The sequence below is a fragment of the Gorilla gorilla genome, chromosome 1 (assembly GCF_029281585.2).
Source record: "Gorilla gorilla gorilla isolate KB3781 chromosome 1, NHGRI_mGorGor1-v2.1_pri, whole genome shotgun sequence".
In the NCBI taxonomy this organism is placed as follows: Eukaryota; Metazoa; Chordata; class Mammalia; order Primates; family Hominidae; genus Gorilla; species Gorilla gorilla.
In genome coordinates, this window is record NC_073224.2 from 194,089,616 (window position 1) to 194,105,875 (window position 16,260).

Sequence of the window (16,260 nt, forward strand, 5' to 3'; positions counted from 1 at the left end):
GGGATTACAGGTATGAGCCACCGCACCTGGCCTATGATATTTATTTTAAAATGAAGATTGCTTTTCATTTATATTAAGTTGCTAAAATAGATAGACGTGATCTGCAAAAGTTGTTTAATCTTTTTCATCTGAATTTCAGGCCGGGGGGAGCAATATAACTAAGGACAGAAAATGTTTTGATTTTCTTGTATATTTATGATCATCTAATTTCACATTTTGTGAAACGGACAGTAACCTGTTTCCTAAAAGATTCCTGTCACTACTTTTTGAGCTATGATAACAGCAAAATTGTCTTTCAGTAATAATATCCAATTAATCCTTCTTTAAACATTAAACCTATTTTCTTTTTTTTTTACAACATAAGGGAAAATGTGATAAGAAATCTGTATACACTGGTGGATTATAGATTATTATTTATCTTCTGAACCAGAGTTAAATGGTTAAAAAAAAATCAGTGATGATTGTTATGTTGATCTCCCACAATTAATTTATCTTTTGAAATAGGATAAAGAGGCCGGGCACGGTGGCTCATGCCTGTAATCCCAGCACTTTGGGAGGCCGAGGCGGGCAGATCACGAGGTCAGGAGTTCGAGACCACCTGGCTAACACAGTGAAACCCCATCTCTACTAAAAATACAAAAACTTAGCCGGGCATGGTGGTGGGCACCTGTAGTCCCAGCTACTCAGGAGGCTGAGGTGGGAAAATGGCGTGAACCCGGGAGGCAGAGCTTGCAGTGAGCCGAGATCGCACCGCTGCACTCCAGCCTGGGCGACAGAGTGAGACTCCGTCTCAAAAAAGGAGAAAGAGGATAAAGAATTTCAGTTTAGCTCCTTTTAATTGTATATTATTTTTTGCTTTTTTATTGTGAAAAGTGACAGGTTTTATTTGTGGAGAGAGAACTAAAGATTAGAGACCCAGTGATTTTAATTATGTTACTTTTTCTTCTAAGAGATAAATTAAATTGACATACAATTCAGCATTTTCAGCATCATGAAAAACATGAATGTTGTACAATGTTCTTCCTAAAAAACTTGTTAAATACAAGTATCCTTAATATGTTTTTAAAAGAGCACAATGCAGGTGTATTTGAGTCTTTTCAAGAAAATAATAAAAACATTAATGCTGTATTAGGTTAACTGGATATCAACTAAGTCTTGTTAACAGTTTAAAGTATCATAACTTTTTTTAACCTCTGAAAATTAAAAATAAAATTTATTTCTGCAATTTCAAAAAAGAAAAAGGAAAAAAACAAAAAGACTAGCACTGACATTTTTTGTACAAGAGTAAAAACAAAACCTGTTCTTATAACTTTTTCCTGGTGGTTTAATAATGCCGTTCTCCTTGACATATATGACACCTTACCAAAAACTTGCATAAACGTTCTCCCATGTATTCTAACCATCAACAAATTCAGTAAGATCTCTTTCTGTAACCTCAACTGCTATGGTATGAATGTGTTCCCCAAAATCCATGTGCTGGAAATTTAATTTCCAATGCAACAGTGGTGGGAGATTTAGCCTTTTGAGAGGTGTTTAAGTCATGAAAGCTCTGTTCTCATGAATGGATTAATGTCACTATAAAAAGGGCTTACAGGAATGGATTTCTTCTCTATTGCCCTTCCACTTTCTGCCATGTGAGGAAACATCAAGAAAGCCCTCACCAGATGCTGGTACCTTGATCTTGGGCTTCTGAGCCCCAAGAACTCTAAGAAATAAATCTTGATTCCTTATAAATTAGCCAGTTTCGAGTATTCTGTCATAGCAGCACAAAACGGACGAACAAACCAATCAACCAACAAATTTATCTAAAAAAATTTTTTATTTTAAATGCCTTTTAAAAATTTAGATGCTTGGCAGGTGCAGTGGCTCACAACTGTAATCCCGATAGTTTGAAGTCTGAGGCAGAAGGATTGCTTGAGCCCAGGGGTTCGAGACCAAACTGGGAAACACTGTAAAATCCCATCTCTACAAAAAGTTTAAAAATAAAAATTAAGCTGGGCGCGGTGGCTCACACCTATAATCTCAGCACTTTGGGAGGCCGAGGCAGGTGGATCACTTGAGGCCAGGAGTTTGAGACCAGCCTGGCCAACATGGTGAAACACCATCTCTACTAAAAATACAAAAAATTAGCTGGGCATGGTGGCAGGCACCTGTAATCCCAGCTACTCAGGAAACTGAAGCAGGAGAATCACCTGAACCTGGGAGTCGGAGGTTGCAGTGAGTCACTGCACTCCAGCCTGGGCAGCAAGAGTGAAACTCCGTCTCAAAAAATAAATAAATAAAAGTTTAAAAATAAACAAATAAAAATAAAAATTAGCCAGGCATCGTGGCCCATGCCTGTAGTCCCAACTACTCAGGAGGCTGAGGCAGGAGAATCACTTGACCCTAGCAGGTTGACACTGCGGTGAGCCAAGGTTGCACCACTGCACTCCAGCCTGGGTGACAGAGCAAGACCCTGTCTCAAAAACAAAAACAAAAAAAAGTAAGGCTGTCTATAATTTTTGTAAGACAAATTCAAGATAAGAAAAGAAATTTAGACGTCACTATTTTTAAGGTATCTTAAATTCTTTACAAATTAACACAAAAGAGATGATAAAAATGCTTAACTATTCAAGATGAAATTCAGCTCCGAATTTGTTCAGGCAAAGTATTTAATGTGTTCTTTTACTTCTCTCTTAAGGATGCTCTTGAGTAAGCTAAGACTGCCAATATACTGCTCAAGTCTCATGAAATTTCACAACTTTTATTTTAAAAACCTCTTAACATTACTCATATACCCTTCAAAAGACACTAGATGGCATTAGAAACAAGTTCCTCTTACAAAAAGAAAAACTAAGAGTGAAAAGGACAGCAATTCTCAAATGAATGCACTTTATCTAAACTCCTACAGTTCTTATCTAAGTTGAATACTTCACTGTCTAACATTATCTATCCTTTCACATGTAATTTTTTCATGTTCCCCTACATTCCTTTTATTTCTCTTTACTCTCTCCCATGGTGATTTAATCCACAGCTTCCAAGTCCACATCTATAGCCCTAAACTGCTATACTTTACTCTGGACATCTAACTCTTGAAAGGATACCTAAAAAGTGATATCCACATGCAAAAAAATAAACTCTTGCCTCACACTGAATATAAAAACTGACTCAAAATGGGTCGATGAAGTAAATATAAGAAGTAAAACCATAAAATTCATAGAAGAAAACACAGAAGTAAATAATGACCTTGGAGCTGGCAATGGATTCTTAGATATGAAACCAAAAGCATAAGCAATAACAGAAAAATACAGATAAGTTAGACTTCATCAAGGGCATTTTTAAACTTCAAAGGACATTATCAACAAACTAAAAAGACAACACACCGAACAGGAAAAAATATTTGGAAATCATATAACTAAGGGTCTAATACCCAGAATATATAACAAACTTAAAACAACAAAAAAATTCAATTAAAAAAAATGGGCAAAGGACTTGTATAGACATTTTTCCAAAGAAGATATATAAACGGTCAAAAAACACATTAAAAGATGCTCAACATCATTAGTCATTACAGAACTACAAATCAAAACCACAATGAGGTACCACTTCATACTCACCAGGATAGTATAACTAAACAATAATTTTTTAAATGGAATATAACAAGTTGACAAAGATATAGAGAAACTGAAACCTTCAGTACATTGCTAGTGGAACTGTAAAATGGTAAGCTATTACAGAAAACAGTTTGGTTATTCCTCAAAAAGTTGAATTACCATATTTCTTTGTGATTCCACCCCAGGTACATCCCCAAAAGAACTGAAGACAGGTACTCAAGTACATGTATACATATAGTTCATAGCAGCACTATTCACAGTATCCAAAAGGTGGAAACAGTCCAGTGTCCATCAATGGATAAAAAGTTGTGTTGGACACATACAATGAGATATCATTCAACCAAAAGAAGGAATAAAGTACCAATATATGCTAGAATGTGGATGAACATCCAAACATTATGCTAAATGAAATAAACCAGATACAGAAGGTCACATATGTATAATACTATTTATATAAAATATCCGGAATAGAGAAATCCATAGAGACAAAATGCAGATTGCATGGAAGGGGAATGGGGAGAAAGGGCTTAAGGGATAAGAGGTTTAAATCTAAAGTAACAGGCAGGTTTTGCAGCTAGATAGAGGTGGCAGTTGTATCGTGAAAAACAAATCTGCCAGTACTAAATGCCACTGAATTGTTCACTTTAAAATGGTTGATTTTGTTATGTAAATTTCATATCAATATTTTTAAAAGGATATGTACACCAGATTACCTGTCATCATCTGAGAATCAAACTCATTAATTTTCTCCCCCAAACCTGTTCCTTTTCCTGTATTCTCAATTTCAGATAAAAGTAACAGCCAGGTACAGTGGCTCATTCCTATAATCCCAGTACTTAGGGAGGCCAAAGCGGGTGGATCGCTTGAGCCTGGGAGTTCGACACAGAAGAATACAACGATCACCTAGTGGCAATCAAGCAGACCATCCGAAGACAAAACTCCTTATCTGAAAAATTGAAAAGTAATTAGACTTCTCTATTATCTAAAGCCAGCATCTGGTACCAGGCTTCTTTCCCAAAAATTTATAAGTAACTAGAATTTCTATACATCTCCAGAATGCATGAATGTCAAAACTTATTTTGCAACCCTTGCTAACATCAAGGCACCCAAAGTCTACAAATGTAATAATTTACCATGACCTACATAACTAATATGGTCCAAATTACCCTAAGGTCCTGCTTTAAAGTCCATAAATACCCCTAAGGAAAATCCACCGCAACACACTCAGTCCTTTTTGCTGAATGAAGCACTGTACTGCACTCTGCTGCAGCATTCTATCTAATAAAACTTTCCTTTCTAAACCTATACTGCTGTCAGTAAATTCTTTTACCACCAGTGAACCAACCACTCTCCACTGCCGGGTTCTGACACCTTGCCCAGCAGAGACTAGCCCGCACAACATGGCGAAATCCTGTCTCTACAAAAAAGTCAAAAAATTAGCCAGGCATGGTGGCATCCACCTGTGGTCCCAGCTACATATATAAGGAATACATGTATTTCTTACTGTATCACAGTAATTATATATATATATATATACAGAAGAAATATGTATATGTACATATTTCTTTATACGGTAAGAAATATACACAATATTTCTTACTGTATCACAGCTACTAATCACTATTTGAAGTACAGAGGCATAAAAAGAAAAAAATATATACATTTTATTCATATTGTTAAATGACAAACCTGAGACAAGTTAAATTTAATGACTTAATTGAACAAAAAACAGATTTGCCAGGTGCGGTGGCTCACCCCTGTAATTCCAGCACTCTGGGAGGCAGAAGTGGAGACTGGAGGATTGGTTGAGCCCAGAAGTTTGAGACCAGCCTGGGCAGCACAGGGAGCCCCCACCCCCAACCCCCATTACAAATAATAAGGAAATGAAAACTGTGGTCCCAGCTTCCGGGAAAGGTGGAGGAGGGAGCAGCCTGAGGCAGAAGCATCACTCAAGCCCAAGAGGTCCAGACTGCAGTGAGCCATGTCACTGCACTCCACCCTGGGTGACTAAGCAAGTCCCTGTCTCAAAAAAATAGAGATTAATGAACCAGTTAGCATCCAGTACCAAATGCAGTTCAGAATGCTCCATCCCCCAATGCATGTAGGCTATATTTATAGCCAGAGAAACAGAAATGACATACAGAAGTAGCCTGATGGGCTGCAGTTCAGGTGTTTGCCTTATTTGAACATGCTTTGGCAATATTCAGCCTATATGACTGGCTGAAAACTTAGCTGCTATGCTTGACTGAGGCTCAGCTACTTGTTACAAGAGTATACTCTTAGGTTAGGTTGCAGGTAGTTTATATATTAAATTAGGCTATAGTTCACTATGTAGGGAGGTAGCTTTTGGCGGCCTCTAAATTTAACTATAAATCTGGCACTATGCTATTTTAAATGGATTGTCTCATTTCATCCTAAAAACTGCATGAGGGAAGTCTTAATATTATTTTGATTTTAAAGATGAGAAAACAGAGGCTTAAAGAGGTTCAGTGACTTGTAGAGGGTCATATGATTACTAAGTGGCAGGAGTAGGATGTGGAACACAGGTGTACAGCTTGAGTTTGTATTTACTTTTGTAAAGTAGAAGGCATTCACAAAGATTTCATTCAAATATATTTTCTTGAGTAGAAATGAAAAAAGTATAAATTAACGGGTAAACCCACAGGAGTTGCATGCAAAGAACATTCATTATGACTTCTAGATTTCTACCTCCAAAGGTAGAAGGTAGTGATATGTATTAAAATCCAAACAGACAACAAAATCTGTTAATAACTCTTTAACACAAGTTTTACTCATCATTCCACCCCCTTGTAGATACACTTCAATTTGTCTTCATTCCATTAAAAATAAATACTGAAGAGCAAAAATTTTTCTTTCTGATAAAAGCCAATTTTTTTCCTTTTATAGGTTGAGCTTTTTTTACTCCAAGAAACCTTTGCCCCACCTAAAATCACAAAAATTTTCTCGTTTTCCTCTACACATTTTATGATTTAAGCTCTTACATTTGTTCAATTACCCAATTCAAGTTAATTTTTGTACAGCATGAGGTAAGTATCGAGATTGATATTTTTGTGTGAATTGTTTCAACACCATTTGTTATGAAGACTACTTTTTCCCCCATTAAATTGCCTTGGCAAATTTGTCTATTTGGTTCCAGTGATCTATATATCTATCCTTATACCAATAATCACACTGACCTGATTACTGTACCTTTATACAAAGTCATAAAATAAGTTTGATTCCTCTAACTTTGGTCTTCTTTTTAATATTGTTTTGGTTATTCTAGGTCCTTTACATTTCAATATACATTTGAAATCAGCTTGATATTTTCTGAAAAATACTACCTGGGTTTTGATCAGGACTGCATTAAATCTATAGCTTAATGGAGAAAATTTACATCTTCATGATATGAGTCTTCCTAGACTGGGCACCAGGTGGTTCACGCCTGTAAGCCAGCATTTTGGGAGGCCAGGGCAGGAGGATTGCTTGAGTACAGGAGTCCAAGACCAGCCTGGGCAACATGGCGAAACCCCATCTCTACAAAAAATACAAAAATCAGCCAGATGTTGCTGGGCGTGGTGGCTCACGCCTGTAATCTCAGCACTTTGGGAGGCTGAGGCGGGCAGATCACGAGGTCAGGAGTTCGAGACCAGCCTGGCCAACATGGTGAAACCCCATCCCTACTAAAAATACCAAAAACTAGCCGGGCGTGGTGGCAGGCACCTGTAATCCTAGCTACTGGGGAGGCTGAGGCAGGAGAATCACTTGAACCCGGGAGGTGGAGGTCACAGTGAGCTGAGACCATGCCATTGCACTCTAGCCTGGCAAACAGAGCGAGACTCCGTCTCAAAAAAAAAAAAAAAAAAAAAAAAAAATTGTGATGGTGCCTGTAGTCCCAGCCACTTGGGAGGCTGACATGGGAGGATCACTGGAGCCCAGGAGGCGGAGGTCGCAGTGAGCCAAGATCACACCCCTATACTCCAGCCTGGATGACAGAGTGAGACCCTGTCTCAAAGGAAAAAAAAAAGAAAAGATACGAGTCTTCCAATACACAAAAATGTTGTATCTCTCCATTCATTTAGGTCTTCTTTAATTTATCTCAGTAATGTTTTGTAGTTTTCAATGCACTGGTCTTCCAAATGGTTTCTGGAATTTATCTTCAAGTAGTTCATATTTTAAACTATTGCAAACAGTCCTGATTTTTAAGTTTTGATTTCTAATTACTCATTTTTAGTATAGAGTGATACAACTGATTTCCACATTTTTTGTATATAAATATTTGTGTAAAACTGATAAGAAAATGAAAATGTAAGTCACAGACAGGGAGAATATGTTTAGAAGGCATATATTTGATATATAACTTGTATTCAGAATATACAAAGATTCCTGAAACTCAATAAGACAAAAAAAAATTTTTTTTTAAATAGACAAAAGTTTTGAACAGACATTTGATCATAGAATGTATATATATAAAAATAGCTGACTGGGCACAGTGGCTCACACCTGTAATCCCAGCACTTTGGAAAGCCTAGGCGGGTGGATCACCTGAGGTCAGGAGTTCGAGAAGAGCCTGGCCAACATGGCAAAACCCCGTCTCTATTAAAAATACAGAGAAAATTAGCCAGGCGTGGTGGTGCATGCCTGTAATCCCAGCTACTCAGGAGGGTAAGGCAAAAGAAGTGCTTGAACCCAGGAGGCGGAGGTTGCAATGAGCCAAGATCATGCCACTGCGCTCCAGCGTGGGCAACAGACTGCAACTCCATCTCAAAAAAAAAAAAAAAAAAAAAAAGAATATATATAATTGGCAAATAAGCACATAAAAATATGTTCAATCTCATTAGTCATTAGAGAAATGCAAATTAAAATTAAAACCACAATGAGAAACTCCCACACATCCACTAGTATGGCTAAAATTTAAAAAATGATAGCCGGGCGCGGTGGCTCACACCTGTAATCCCAGCACTTTGGGAGGCTGAGGCGGGTGGATCCCCTGAGGTCAGGAGTTCGAGACAAGCTTGACCAACACGGCGAAACCCCACCTCTACTAAAAATACGAAAATCAGCTGGGCGTGGTGGCGTGCACCTGTAATCTCAGCTACTTGAGAGGCTGAGGGAGGAGAATGGCTTGAACCCAGGAGGTGGAAGTTGCAATGAGCCGAGATTGTGCCACGGCACTTCAGCCTGGGCAACAAGAGTGAAACTCCATCTCAAAAAAAAATATATGATAATACCTAGTACTGATAAGATGTGGAGCAACTGCTGGTGGAAATGCAAAAATGGTATAGCCACTTTAGAAAACAGGTTGGCAGTTTCTTATAAAGATAAATTTACACTGGTAAATATACATTCCACCAGTTTCATTCCTAGGTATTTACCCAAGAGAAATAAAGCATATTCCACACCAAAACAAAAACAAAAAAACTTATATGAACTTTCACAGCAGCTCTCTCTCTAACAGGCAAAAACTGGAAACAACCCATATGGTCATTAACTAGGGAATGGAAAAGTCTATATACCCATGCCAATGGAACACTTTTCAGCAATAAAGAGGAACAAACTATTGATACTCAAAACAACATGGATGAATCTCAGGAGGATTATGCTAAGTGAAAAAAGACACAAAAGACTACATACTGTATGATTCCATTCCTATGAAATTCTGGAAAAGGCAAAACCACAGTGACAAAAAGCACATCAGTAGTTGCCAAAGGCTGGGCCTGGGGAGAGAGAACAGACAGCAAAGGGACACAAGCGAACTTGGGGTGGCAGATATATTCTATACCAGGTCCATGGCCTGTTAGGGAACAGGCCACATGGCAGGAGATGAGCTGTATGAGGGTGAGCATTATATATTCTATACCAGGTCCATGGCCTGTTAGGGACCAGGCCACATGGCAGGAGATGAGCTGTATGAGGGTGAGCATTACCGCCTGAACTCCGTCTCCTGTCAGATCAGCAGCACAGCATTAGATTCTCATAGGGGCATGAACCCTATTGTGAACTGCGCATACGAGGGATCTAGGTTGCACACTCCTTATGAGAATCTAGCTAATGCCTGATGATCTGAGGTGGAACAGTTTCATTCTGAAACCACCTCCCATCCCCCCTCCACCCATCTGTGGAAAAACTGTCTTCCATGAAACCCGTCCCTGGTGCCAAAAAGGCTGGGGAATGCTGTTCTGTTCTATACCATAATTCTTATATAACTATATCATAATTGTGGTGGTGGTGACACAACTGTATACATCTGCCAAAAGTCATCAAATTGAACACTTAAAACGGGTGAATTTTATTCTATGTAAATTATACCTCAATAAAGCCAACTGACATATAGATACAGATATCTCCACCTTTCACAGTAGAAAATGCAAAACTACAGCAGCAGAAAGGTAATACTGAAAGGGGAAGTGCTGAATTTGGAATCTCTTTATAATACTGAAGTAGGTAAAACAAACGTCTATGGGTTTTTCCTCTTTGAACTCGTGAAAATTAAGGAAAAATAAATTAAGAATGATGGGATTACTTTTCAACTAAAATAATATAAATTAAAATAAGAATCTTTTTAATGATGAGAAAAGGTTCCAGGTTCTAAGAAAAGTCTTGGAGTTTTGTTATTTCCTTTAACAGCATACTCCATGTGACCTCAACAGACAGTTCTAAAATATTATTAAAATATAATACTAATCAAAGCCACAATAAGACACCACTTAACACCCACTATGATGGCTATAATCAAAAACACAGAAAAGTACTGGCAAGGATGCAGTGAAACTGGAACCCTCATATATTTCTGGGAAGAATATAAAATGGTGTAGCAAACCAAAAGTGTGGTAGTTCTTCAAAAAGTTAAACAAAGAATTACTGTATCATCCAACAAATCTACTCTTAGGTACATACCCAAAATACAGAAAACAAGTATTCAAAACAAATTCATGTACACAAATACAGCAGTACTATTCACAATGGCTAAAAGGTGGAAACAACTCAAATGTCTATCAGCAGACGAACGGATAAAAGTGTGGTTTACCCATACAACAGAATCTTATTCAGCCATAAAAAAGGAATAAAGTATTGATACATGCTATAATGCAGAAAAATCTTGAAAGCATTGGGCTAAGTGAAAAAAGCCAGGCACAAAAGGGCACATATTTTATGATTCCATTTATATGAAATATTAGAATAGGTAAATCCACAGAGACAAAAAGCAGATTAGTGGTTGCCCTAGCTAGAATGAGGGTGGAATGAATAATGACTGTTTAATGGGTAGAGGATTTTTTTTTGCAGGGGATGGTGGTGAAAATGTCTTAAAACTTGATAAAGGTGGTGGCTGCACACATTGTGAATGCACGAAATGCCACTAAAATGTACACTTTAAAATGGTTAATTTTATGTTATCTGAAAATCTCATCTCAACAAAATTCAATAATAATATGGCACCCAAAATGACATCATATTCAACATAAGAACTGATGATAAAATGTTCAATAGAATATCATATCTTTTGTTCTGGTTAGAAATATTCCCAATTCAGTTTAAGATTATAGCAGTTTGCTATAATCACAGTATCATGTTAGAATGGTTATTGGTAATCATGACTTGAACATTTTAGATTACTTCTATTCTCACGCTGTTTTTTAGTAGAATTGTTTCCTAACGAAAATCACTCCTTGATCATGGCTCTCCCTGTCAGAACTGTGTGCACTCTGTAACATCTGTAGTCAAAGTAGTCTTACTTTCCTGATAACTTTGTTAATGTGATGCGAAAGATTGAAAATTTGAGTATGTAGTATATATACTACTAACTTGTGAACTGGTAGATTGGTAGGATGCATGTAACACTTGACAATACTGGTATTTTCCTTAGGATACTTGATGGCCTCCTAAGGAAAATTTGCCTCCAAATTTTAAGCTGGAAGGTCACTGGAATAACTGTTTAAAAAACAAATACAATACATGGCTTTTTAGGTTTTCAGTAGATATGTTAAGAACTGTGTACAAATGGAAATGTCTGTGTACTGATCCTCAACACTACCAATAAAATTTCAATTATGGAAAAAAAAAAGTCAGGGAATGAACAAGGAAGAACTGGCTTCGGCGGATGGAAAGACAGTAGACAGGTAGGGTGAGTCTTAGAAATGGTGATACAGCCAAGTGGATTTACATCAGAGATACAGAAGGCAAAGATCAAAACTGCAGATACTAGTTAACATACTCAGGAGAAAGCAAAGCAGGAACTGACCTCATTTTACAGATGAGAAGAACATAGGCTCCAGTATGTTTATTCAGATTCACATAGCAGCATCAGAGCTTGGTCTTCTGATTTCTAATGCAGGGGTCTTTCTCCTATGCCACTTTTAACAACAGATTTTAACTGTATATATATTTTAAGAATACAAATAATAACTAATCTTGAACAAGACGCTATCTAAGTTTTACTCCATCCCTAAGAACATATAATAAATAATATGATTCTACGATGTTTTAGAACATGCCCTGGGAACCACTAATTAGGATCATGGTTCCTACATACATGGGGAAAATAAGTCCTCTGAGAAATCCTCTCAATAGACATCAGAAAATGAAGAAGTCCAAAAATCTCTTCATAAAAACATCATCTAGATGGCCTCAAAATGGAAATATTTGCAACTTTAAGGCTTTTGCTTATCTATTCTCCAGACTCTGGTCAAGTCTAACCTCCTACCAGTTATCATTCCAATAATTATTAACTAGTATAATTCTTGCCCCCTTTTGTTACTATTTAAATAATAATCAATACAATATTTATTTAAATATGATGTTTTATTATTTTTAAATAGTTGTCCTATTATGTGTGAATCCTGTTCTGCTAACCCAAAAGTTCTTTGGAGGCTGGGTCCATGTACTATAGACGGCCGTTACTCCAAAGAGAATACATTCTAGTTAAGATTTTTCAGAAATGTCACAGCCAGAAGCAGGGTAGACAATGAGGTTTATTCCAGTATGGGTGGTCAAAGCAGAAATAGGTACTGAATACCAACTAGCAAATGTGCCACCTAACATAAAATATTCAACTGAAAATCTTTAGGCGGGAGAATGGGAAGAGAAGAGCTAGCTTGAAGTTACAGTAGGTAAATAAGTAGCTCAGGAAAAAAAAAAGCACAAGAGAAAACAAAAAGCAGTTCCCTGGGAAAGAGAAGAAATTGGATTCAGGTCTAAAGAAACAATTATTTTACAAACTTACAATAATAGAAACATTCAATTTTAAAAATGGCCAATAATCCAAACAGACACTTCTTCAAAGAAGACAAACAAATGTCCGGTAAGCACATGAAAGATGCTCAACATCATGAGTCACTAGAGAAATGCACATCAAAGACACAAGATATCACTTCCCACCCACCAGGATAGCAAGGATGTAGAGAAATCAAAGTTCTTCAAATGATTAAATACAGTTATCATATGACTCAGCAACTTCTCTCCTAGATATATATCCACGAGGAATGAAAACATACATCTACATTAAAATTTGTACATGAATGTTCATAGCAATATTACTTATAATAGCCAAAAGGCAGAAACAACCCACTTTTAACAACAGATTTTCACTCTATGTAATTTTTTTTTTAAGACGAAGAAGAAGAACTAATCTTGAACAATATGCCACCTAAGTTCTCCTCCATCCCTAGGCACATATAATGATACGATTGTATGACCCTTTTTAGAACATGCCCTGGTAATCACTAATTAGGATCATGATTTCTACATATATGGGAAAAATAAGCCCTCAGATAAATCCTCTCAATAAACATTAGAAAATGAAGGTGAAGAATGAAGGAAATGAATCAACTGATGAACAGCTAAACAAAACATGATATATACATACAACAAAATACTATTTGGCAATAAAAAGGAACACATGCTGCAACATGGACGAATCTTGAAGACATTAGACTAAGTGAAAGCAGCCGCCACAAAAGGCCACATATTTGATTTGATTTATATGAAAAATACAGAATAGGCAAACCTATAGAGGTGGAAAGTAGATTAGTGTGGGGGCGGGGTGAGGGATGGAACAATGAGGACGTGATACCTGAAGAGTACAGTTTCTAAAGTAAAGAAAATATTCTTAAATTGACTACAGAGATGGCTGTACATGTCTGTGAAATACACCAAAAAATACTGACCTGTATACTTTCAGTGGGTGAATTATATCATATGTGAATTATATCTCAATAAACTGTTAATTTAAAAAAAACTTAATTCAGGAATATTCTAGCTCACTTGGCCTAGGCTCCAGTAACCTCAGTCCAGGAATCCCTTCTGCAACATACCACCTTAAAGTGGAATACTCAGCTGTATCATGGTGGCAGTAGTTCTCAAAGAAGTACGTTGTTAGAATCAGGGTAACACTTTAAAGAAAATACAGGCCAGGCACAGTGGCTCGCACCTGTAACCCCAGCACTTAGGGAGGCCAAGGCCGGTGGATCACTTGAGGTCAGCAGTTCAAGACCAGCCTGGCCAACATGGCAAAACCCCATCACTACTGAAAAGACAAAAAACAGCCAGGTGAGGTGGCACACATCTGTAATCCCAGCTACTCGGGAGGCATGAGAATTACTTGAACCCAGGAAGCAGAGGGTGCAGTGAGCTAAGATCATGACACTGCACTCCAGACTGGACAATAGAGGGAGAACCTGTCTCAAAAAAAAAAAAAAAGAAAGAAAGAAAAGAAAAGAAAACACAGATGCTTGTGACTAACCCCAGACATCTGGATCAAAATCTCTAAGAGGGTACACTCACCCACTTTTGCTTGTTTGTTTGTTTGTTTTAGGTTCCAGAGGTTAAAAGGGAAGCAGGCGAGGCTTTAATAGACATGTTGGGACCAAGTAGGAAAATCTCAATATGGTCTTCACATTATTAGATGTTACTATTAAAATGATGTGGCCAGGTGCGGTGGCTCACGCCTGTAATCCCAGCACTTTGAGAGGCCGAGGCAGGTGGATCACTTGAGGTCAGGAGTTCGAGATCAGCCTGGCCAACATGGTGAAACCCCATCTCTACTAAAAATACAAAAATTAGCCAGGTGTAGTGGTGCGCACCTGTAATCCCAGCTACTTGGGAGACTGACACAGGAGAATCATTTGAACCCAGGAGACAGAGGTTGCAGTGAGCCAAGATCACACCACTACACTCCAGCCTGGGCGACAGAGCAAGACTCAGTCTAAAAAAAAAAAAAAAAGTATTAAACTTCTTAGATCTGATCATATATTGTAGTTATTTAGGAGAGTATCCTTCACCTTAGGAGAAATACTTAAGGATGAGGTATCGTAATTAGTCTGTGACTTGCTTTGAAATGCTTCGGGAAAAACATACATATATATACACAGAAAAAACAAATATGGAAAAAATGTACAAATTAGTCAGTCTAGGTAAAACTTACATGGGTGTTCACTGTACCATTCTTTCTATTTTTCTGCAGATTTCAAAATTTCAAAATAAAAAATTAAGGAGGTAGGAATTTTCACAAATGATCCTGATTCTCTCTGTGGCCTGAGAATCACAAACTTCGGTATTATCAGGATATCCTTTATCCAAAAATTAGCCTCCCACCTGCTACACAAAGACATCCTCCCTGCTACTCCCACTTCCCATATTGAACAAATGGACAAAACTTTCTACTCCACATATGTTGACCCAAAAGGCTTATATCTTCAAGTGTAGATGAGACTTTAATAGTAACAAGTTTCTGTTATTGTACCCTACAAATTAGTAGGTGCCTAGACCTAAGGATAGAGGGAACAGTGTGAGATGAGCAGAAAGCCAGTGGGTGCCTTTGGTAAAAAAGCAAGTTTGAGGATAAAAGGGTATAATTTGTAACAACAGGCAGAACCAAAGCAACCTGCCCAGGCTACACAGCTTTAATTTTGTAAGGCCCTGCCTATCACACAAAGCCTAGACAAACAAAAGGCTTTTTTTTTTTTCTTTTTTTTTCAGACAAGGTCTCACTCTGTCGCCAGAGTGTGGTGGCACAATCACAACTCACTACAGCTTCAACTGCTCAGGCTCAAGCGATTATCCCACCTCAGCTTTCTGAGTAGCTGGGACTACAGGCACACCCCACCATCCTCGGCTAATTTTTTTTTTATGATTATTATTATTTGTATAGACAAGGTCTCACTATGTTGCCCAGGCTAGTCTTGAACTCCTGGGCTCAAGTGATCCTCCTGCCTCAGACTCTCAGAGTGCAGGAATTAGAGATGTAAGCCACTGCACCCGGCCCTCATTCTTATAAATATACTTAAGTACCCATGATGTGCCAAAAATGCTCCCTATCCTCATGTACTAAATATGTATACCACAGAGCTGTAAACCAAAGCAGCACAACTGTACCAGATTTAGAATCACTTCTATAAAAAGAATGTTCTTTCCCAGGAAAATTTACTCATTGAAGTTACAACCTTACAGAATCTTTTCCTTGACCCTCACTATACAATTAGTACCAGTGACACTGACAGCGTGAGAGGGCAATCAAAATAGCCTTAATTGAGCCAGGCACAGTGGCTCAAGCCTGTAATCCCAACACTTTGGGAGGCTGAGGTGGGTGGATCATGAGGTCAGGAGTTCGAGACCAGCCTGGCCAACATGGTGAAACCCCGTCTCTACTAAAAACACAAAAACTAGAGGGGTT

At 37.8% G+C, this 16,260-nt stretch overlaps 1 protein-coding gene across 7 annotated transcripts in view; it reads right to left on the reverse strand.

The window, feature by feature from the left end:
• The window catches only part of MAST2 (microtubule associated serine/threonine kinase 2), a 240,300-nt gene that overhangs the window by 197,302 nt on the left and 26,738 nt on the right, over window positions 1–16,260 (reverse strand). The window lies entirely within an intron of this gene.